Source organism: Micropterus dolomieu, linkage group LG20 (assembly GCF_021292245.1).
Source record: "Micropterus dolomieu isolate WLL.071019.BEF.003 ecotype Adirondacks linkage group LG20, ASM2129224v1, whole genome shotgun sequence".
Lineage (NCBI taxonomy): Eukaryota > Metazoa > Chordata > Actinopteri > Centrarchiformes > Centrarchidae > Micropterus > Micropterus dolomieu.
In genome coordinates, this window is record NC_060169.1 from 29,003,771 (window position 1) to 29,012,673 (window position 8,903).

Consider the following 8,903-nt stretch of genomic DNA (forward strand, 5'->3'; position numbering starts at 1 on the left):
TGGGGGGTTGCCTTTTATTTTGATAGAACAACTGAAGAGAGTGACAGGAAATGTGTGCGTGAGAGAGAGAAGGGATGACATGCAGCATTGTGGGAAAGTTGGTAACCGTGGCTGCCCTGTGATTGACACACAATCCCATCAGTGTTTATCAGTAACCGTGTTTTGGCACGCTACGCTCAGTTAATTGTCAACCAATGTTGCTTAGGTAATTACAGTAAGGCAGGACAGCTGGCAGACAAAGGCTCGTAAAAAATAAAACCAACACACAGTCAGGAGCCCATACTCAACAGGAAGTTTAGAGGTTGCCATAGGGAACAAAGGCACCTGAGCCCACAACAGGAATACAGGTTATAAGGTTATGACAAGTCTTGTAACACTCTATATGCAACTGGACTCCCGTCAGCTGTACAGTGCGCTGTAGACTCCTAGATATCGCCAGATCATGGGTTGCAACACGAGCCAGGGTGCCACAGTGGTGGACCCTTCTGAAAAGCCAGAGGAGAGGCCGAAGACAGCCACTTCCATCATGGAGGTGTCTGCAGAGGAAACCAATACAAGAGATGAAGCCAAGGATGAAAAAACGGAGGATTCCAGCTGAGTGCCATCTTTATGTCTTAACTCTTCTCAAAGTAAGACAGTTGACAAATTACCTGAAAACTATGTGTTCTTTTCCCCACCGTTTTTCCTTTTCATACAATCTCAAATATTCACAGTCAACATGAAAAATGTTTTCCCATTTTACATTTTCAAGCTTATCACTGGAACAAGGATATAGTTAGTACCTCACCATAAAGCAAGCAATTTATGACCATTGCATTGGGGTCACTTTGATACAATCACCTCTATAACTTGACCGCCGTGTCTCTGTGAGGCTATTTGACATGACAAATGGGCTGTGTGGTGACTGAGATAGGTTCTGTGTGTCTGTGTCGCAGTGTGTACAGATTGGCCTGTCCGGGGTGAAGGAGGGCCTGTCAGCAGGAGGAGGCGACGCTGCAGTACTGTCCATCAACCTCTGAGTCATCTGGGCCAGCCACACACACCGATAATACACACACTTCCATTATGCCATTATGTTTATTTTCCAGACATTATTCTGTGATAAATATACAGATTCAATCTCTGTGTTGTGTTTTTGTGTACCTGTGTTGCCTTTCTATTTTTTTCTAGCCTTGGTTTAGATCTTTGTAGAGCCCCCTGCGGCGTGCTTTGCATCGCCTTTGTTTGTTATATGTTTATTCTCCTCTCCTCCTCTGAAGCGCTCACACACCTCTGGTCAGAGCTGATAGTTACAACACACTCTTTCAAACGCTTCCAATTCTGCTGCAGGCTAAAGCAGCAACCCTTTAAGATAGTCAGCTTATGTTTCAGCTGTGGATACCTTGCAGCTCTGCAGCATGCTCTGCATATCAGAAGACTGTTACTGCTGTTCATTTGAACAGTCAGAGACAGTGAGTGCTTTATACAGCAAATAATGAAATGCTGCCAAGAGTTGGGTTACAAAAATGTTCAAGCACTTTCCAGACTTTGCCGCCAGGGGGCATTGACAAACTGAAGTAGTTCAATCTGCCGCCAGCAGGGTGCAGAAGTGATCTTTCCACGTTGCCATGAGACATCTGATGCTGGATCCATTTGCTGAAGACATTTAATCTGAAATGTAGGTTGTAAGTTTATTACCAGCTAGTGAATGGAGCTGGAATGGAATAGCCATTTCACAAAGCCATATCAAAAATACCCATCTCAGAGGCAGTGGGAAATTACATGAAAATATTACCATTATACAAATGGAAAGTGTGATTGAATAATGTGCTGGAGAAAATAAATGAAAAGCACTTTGTTGGAAAACCTGGTACTAAATAGGTTTTTAATTTCAGTAGTGGGATAAAAGAAGCACATTTTTACCCCATTTCACTGCCAATTGATTAGTGGTTCCACATCTGCAGATATAGAGGGGGCCTTATCGTCTCATTATCAGTTAATTAATATGCATGCACACATGCCAATTATCTTTCCTCTGCCATTTAGCAGAAATGAGACATTGATGTTTTAATGGTGCCGGAATGGATAACTCCTCTGTTGCCTTAAAGACAAGACAGGCACATTGATTGACATAGGCGGGAAATGTTAAGAGAGACAATTGAATTAAGAGCAACCTGAAAGACTTGATAATTATATTAATACTTCCTTTCAAACTTCCTTTCCAGGAGCCTGTGATCTAGCAAAGTATTTTTTTTGATAAACTCTCCTGAAAAATACAAAAAAGGGCAAGTCTACGGTGCAGTACATATACGTATATATACTGCACCGTCAATGAGAATCCATTATGGAAACATTTTATTTGAAGGACATGCAGAATAGCAAGCTATTAAATTTTTCCACTGTGCCATGACTATTAAAGGACCCAAGGCCACACCAAGTGAAGCAAACCCAACATGAAAGTTATATTAATCATTATTCGGTTTACTGTATTGTGTGCACTGAATTTATGTTCATGAGTCACCGGCCAGTGTTATGTGCCAGTGAAATAGGCAATATTATGGAAGGAAGCACTATTGACATTTTTCATTTCTGCATAAATGCTCTTGGTTGCACATTATGCCCAAGGCTGTTAGTTTTTTTTTATCAGTGCTCTTTGAGCTCAATGGCACAATGCTATAATGTTGGAAGGGGGGGGGAAGAAGATAGAGCTCTTCCAGCTAAATCCAAACCTAGGATCTGTAACATTTCCCCACATAAAACAACACAGAGGACGAACTTGTGTCACTGAAGGCAGCTGCTTACAGGATTGTGCCAACAAAACAGAAGAGGGCAAAAAGAAAATGAGAAGGAGAACTAAAAACAACTCTCCAGGGTGTAATCTCCTTACTCCATAATGGACCATTTATATGATATGTATAATGGGCTGCGACAAATATTCACAAGTAGTGGTCTTATTTTCAGTCAGCCACTCTTTAAAGATGTGTTCTTCACAGGGTATCTTTTTGTGAATATATGATCAGAGGCACGACAGCCCTCGGTCTTTAATCTTACACTGGCCTTGAAGAATGTCACTGATTCCACCACCACCACCTCCGCCTCTACCCCCGCCACCACTGCAGGCTACAGAGACCATCCTATTCACACTGCGATGCAGCAGCGCTTCTCTGGTTGTTTAGAGGGGTTCTTTATTTTGAGTAAAATCACCAGATATTCATAAAAGCTTGTCACAACCATCTGATCCTTAAGTCTCACTAAGGCCTTTGGAGTGCTGGTTCATAAACAGTTGATTGAACACAAATAAAAAAAGCTCCTTCAATAAACTGCCCCCACCTTTAAAAAAAAAAAAAATGTTTTGTTGACCTTCCTGAAAGACATCCCATTTCAATGTCAGGGCAATGTTTACACAGACATCTTCTCAATGTTGAAGTGATCTGCAGGCTGGTCACTTTAGATGTTGTCATATAATATGTGTTTGGTTTTCCTTATGTCTGGAACATAGCTATTTTACATCACATACCTGGACATCACTACTTTGATCTTTGGTTTCTGCGCAGGATAATTCTAATTATGCTATTAGCCTCTGCTGAGCATTTCAACTTCTTTTTTCTGTATTATGGCTGAAGAGACCTTCTACATTTCAGCAACAAGGAAATGCTATTTAGTGATGAAGCTTGAAGACAATCTGAAACTTTCTTCCATGACAGTTTTAAAAACATCTACTGCCATTAATGTAGTGACACTTGTTAGATCAGCTGTCTGCCCACACAGCACCGGGATCGGCTGGTCATCTTAACTGTTATAACAGTCATGATGACTGGTCAGAATATTTTGGGTATTTGAAGTTTTCTAATGTGTATATACACTCTGTGGTCACTTTATTAGGTATGCATGTAAAATTTAGTGTAATCCTGAGTCCGGTTTTAACGTCTATCTTCAGGAAGCTCACGATGTTCCATTTTTTGTGACATTGTTGGAAATGTGTCAATTCAATTATGCTGATTACTTATGTCAGTTAGAGGTGGTGTTGTACTATGTGATATTTTTTGTTCTCCCTAGGAACACCTCTTAATATAATGCAGTCCTGTACAACACCGCCGATAATACCTGAACCTACTCTGAACATTATAGGCATCATAAAAGCAGACTTTATGGCAGAAGTTGTATTGGATTGCATTAGAGTGTACAGGAGTACCTAATGAATATTTCTTTATTCAAAACACACAGTGCACAGCGGAGACTAATTTGGTTTTAGTTACACTATGACACTACACAAGGTTTTCATATGGATCTGAAATTGATGCATATCAGCAAGTTGAATGCATCGTTTCATACAGTCTATTAGCTGGGAGCAAAGTTAGGTTTATAAATCAGCTTCCAGACTAAACAAAGCAGAAATCAGCTAGTTTAGCAATTGTTTGGGAAGAATGCAAATAATACTAATTTAATAACCTGGATCATCTCACTGATAAGTTAGAGTTCAAATGTGCACCATAGAAACTACAGCACACAGTGAAGTAGCTGAAGTAGTTATAAGCAAGACAGTGCAAAACAAATGAGAAGCCGGCTACAGGTTTCACTTTGTATACACTGAATTTAATCAATTTATCCTAAACGATGTGAAATGGGTATGTTGTGTTTCACTCAGTCAGTGCCTCTCTGCTGCGAGCAAAAAAGCCATCATGTAATTTTAAGAGAAAAAGCCACAGGAAACACTGGTGATTTATCAGTTTGTTGTGTTGTCCATTAGACTCTCCTTTTAGTGGACAGTAAACAATAGCAACTCCACAAAGTTTTTTTTGGAAATTATAGTATTTTTATGATCTGAGGAGTTGCTTAATGGAGCACACATCCAAAAAGGTAATCTCCTTGAACTATGGGGAAAATGTCCCTGGAGCAAAGCTGCCCACAATCCATCTACCCACTGCTTCCAAAAGGGTTCACTCAAAGTCGACCGCAAATGAATACAGGGACTGAAATATCTTACCATTAAGTTTTTTTGTCAAATGTCATAGCAATGAAAAGTCTGTAGGACACTGCAAATAGATTATGAACGAGTGGAAAACCCTATAAAGTCCTGAAGGCAAATATGATTTAGCTGAAGATAAAGGTCAGGGCGCTGGAAGAGAGATAGAGGGAGGCATGTGGACAAGGATGACTTGATTATCCTGGATGGGAGCACAAAGAGACATGTCCTTTTGCAACAGGGTTCGAAGAAATACCATCTTCTAATAACAGGAGCAAAAGTGCCAGCTATAAATGTTTGAAAATTCATATTAGTAAGTGAATTCCTTAAAAAAGTACTGAATGATGCAAACCACACGCATGTCAACTTACAACTGATGTTTGTGTAATTTATAATAACTTGGCAATTAAAATTATTAAAATTGAAATAGCATCAACTAAAATTATTCATTATCCCAGGGTCAAAGTGGGATTACCTGGATAACTAAAGACTTATAATGATGGTACTTTTTTTTTTAATTTTGAGCTATTGGTATGTGCAACTAATATTCATCTTTAAATTATAGATAAATGTTTGAGAAGTCAATCCAGTTTGCAGTGTTTCTGTATCTAATGTGTTCCAAAGTGAGAGGAAATTGACTCTGAGACCTGCCAAGTCATTACTGTTTGTATAACTCATTGCAGTAAAATGCAAGAGCTTAGTGGCAGCTGAAAGCCTTCTGTATGGTTGTGTGCACAATGTGGATGTGTGCATGCTCGCATGCTGCGTACATGTAGAGTAATGCCTTTCAAAGAAAATGGTGAAAATAGGAAATTGTACTCTAAATGTCATTCATTCAGCTCGGATGTCGGGGTGACCTTCAGCAGAATGTGCTCTTCCTATTGTGACCGTGGACAAGTGGGCTCTGCAAAATATCAAATTTGATAAGAGTCGGCGTGAAAGCAAATGTGTGATGGTAGCCACAGTATAGTCAGTATGGGTAGAGATGGGGCTGTGTTATCTACATGCATGGAAGGATACTCTTGTGTATTATAGGTGTTGTATCGTTTTGCTCATCAGATTACTTTTGTGAGTTCAATGATAATCAATACACTACATACAGTACCAAAATTGGCATGTTTAAACTACAAAAGAGCTCACTTAGCTCAAAACCAATAACAACAACAAACCAAAGTGCAAAGGGTAAGAGGGTAATGGAGTAAATAGCTTGAATTGACCATTTGCTAAATCCACCCATCACTTGTCCAATAATAGCTTATCAAAGATTAAAGCAAGGGTGGGCCTGTCAAGCTTTGAATTTCTCCACCTGCTGAAATGGTGTGCATATATAATAAGAGTAATACTTACATCTGAAGTGTTTGGAAGCTGGTGTTTTTTTTTAATCACCTTTCCAAAACTAGAAACACAAGAGCAAGTATAAGGGATGAATTAACAGTTTGTCTTCTCTTAAGATGCAAATGTTAGCATGTCCTGCTAACTAGCTTACCACCTACACTAGCAATTCTAGTGGTGCGTTCCATTTACCTCGGAAGTCGGAAATCCTCACTCGGCCAGTCATTGTTTACAACTAGCCAGGTTTGCTATTGTTACGCCGGTCGATAAAAAAAACACGCATTGTGCGGCATTTAGGGGAGAGCCGGGACGAATGAAACACAGCGATTTTCTCAGAGCCCATACAAGTCTGATATGCCAAACTACCTCAGCACATACAGTCCACAGTACTTAATAGAACAGGGAAAAATCAGGTGGATACGTCACACTTTCACCATTCTACCTTATTTAGATATGGCAGGAGGGGGGGCAGAGTCCACTAGGCTGCAGGCTGGACCACCAGGACGCTCACAGCCAAATAACAGGATCTTCACAGTAGACCAGGAAAACAGGCTGCAGATGTACATAAAAAGGGCAGCCGATATCTGATCCAAATGTGCATTAGCTGTTAGATTTTCTAGTTAGCTAGCTAAGCTATATTTATACTATTTTTTATTAAGAAAAAGGACATAATGAGTTTGCAATTACGTATTAAGAAGGGCAGTGTCAAGCTTTCTAAATAAAAACAAGAATAACTTAAACTATTTAAATGTATATCGTTGTGTTTCTTCCGTCCCACCCCTGGGTTTCATCCGACCTGCACAGTAGGGACGAATGAAACAATGTGCACCTTTCCTTCAAAGTGAAATTATACTGAAGTCACCTGGTATTGATAGAACACACATGTGAGTTGTTGATGACAACAACAAATGATTTCTGTCTGTAACATTATATTTAAAATGACGTATATCTGAAAAGTGTTTCATTTGTCCCGGCTCTCCCCTACTCATAGTAAACACAGTAGCAACACATCCGACAGGAGTTGGACAGAAATTTGTGTATGAAAATTTCTATGAGACACAAGTACACAGAAGTGCTAATAAACAGTATTAACTACAGCTTTCACTATCTGTTGATACTTAGAGCAGCCATCTTGGATCACAAATTAAGTAGTTCTCCTGACTTTCCAAGTCGGAAATCCGACTTAAGAAGGCGTTCCCTTTGAAATTTCCAACTTTGACGTTGGAAATTCCAACTTCCCGTGTCACATGGAATGCACCATGGCTTTACTTCCAAAGCCAAGCAGCATTATTGTTAGCCAACTTACAGCGTGGTTAGAGTTTATGCTAGTGAAAGCCATCCACAAGATTTTGGTTAGTCCAATCATATCCTCAAAATCAATTTCTTATGTAAAAGTGTAACATAACATTTGAAAATTAGAATAATAAAGCATGAATCGAATCTTTGGGGCATGACCAAGTATGTTTTGTTATAGTAAGCTTTCAAACAGGGTTAAGTTAAATAATCATAACATCAAGTCCATATTGAAGACCTTCTCACAGGGTTCTCTTTTTAGCTTGAGTTAGTTGGAAAACAGTTAGCTGGAGATGAAATTATCAGCCAAATCATCAAAGTAGCGTTAATTAGCTAGCTAGCTACAGCTGATAAAAAAGCCTGGCACACATGGCAACATTAGCTAAGGGGAGGAGGGTTAAATGAAGGGTCATTTGCTCCTGTTTTGGATGCACGGAGACCATCCTTTAACCATAGACCCCTGTACTCTCACATTTGTCACTATCTACTGAGATGTCTTTGATCAAGACATGAAATCCTACCAACCGACTGTTCTCTAACCTCTGTTGAAAGAGGAGCAAGAAAAAAGATAATTGTCCTTTGATGCTACGTAAAAAAATCATACATATTGCATGCAAACATCAAAGGAAACATGAAGCAAATGTGTACATTCATTTGAATGGATACAAGACCAAATGCCCATTTGTCACATGTTTTTTGGCTTGGTGTGTTCAACATTTAACATCACAAGGAACAAATCCATTAGGCTAATTATCACAATAATTTCCCCACACAGTTTGCTGGAGCCTTTGTGTTCACCATGACAACAGGGCTAATACCCCTGAACATTACTAAACCATCTGTAGTAGGGTTGTTTAACGCACATCAAATAACAGTAATAGTCTACTAATGGCATTATTGCCCGCTGTGTCATCATGTCACAGTCCTGCATGCCTCGAGGGAAAAGAGATAATATGTTCTTTTGTTCTAAGTTAAAACTCTCATGGCCACAATTTTAAGTGTTTTTTTTTATTTGTTTACCTTACTGTGTTTCTACATTTGTTTGTTTGAATTTGATCATTATGACTACAGCAAAAAACTCTAAGGGCTTATGCTGAATGAATGCCTTTTAGCCAGGTTGTTTGTTTGTCTGCAGATTGTTAATAACAAGCTCTCCTCTCACCATGATTGGGCCATGAGGAATGTGACCTCATCTCTGAGAAAAATAATTAGGATGGTTGTCCAGTGCACACCGAGAAACCCCCTCTGTCTCTCCCAGAAGCAACACTGCACAAAGCCAGTGCTCTATTCTTGATGCGTGCCCCGCCTTGATATTTCTGTCTAGGCTCTGGCTAAA

General features: G+C 39.6%; 1 long non-coding RNA gene across 2 annotated transcripts; it reads right to left on the reverse strand.

The window, feature by feature from the left end:
- Positions 1–7: 7 nt before the first annotated feature.
- Positions 8–6,570, reverse strand: LOC123959369. Of its 2 annotated transcripts, XR_006822281.1 has the most exons (3): positions 6,467–6,570; positions 6,290–6,338; positions 8–536 (listed from the first exon to the last, which is right to left on the reverse strand). It is a non-coding gene; the product is annotated as an uncharacterized LOC123959369 (long non-coding RNA). The 2 variants fall into 2 exon arrangements; XR_006822282.1 differs by lacking the exon at positions 6,467–6,570 and having other exon boundaries at positions 6,290–6,406.
- Positions 6,571–8,903: the final 2,333 nt, after the last annotated feature.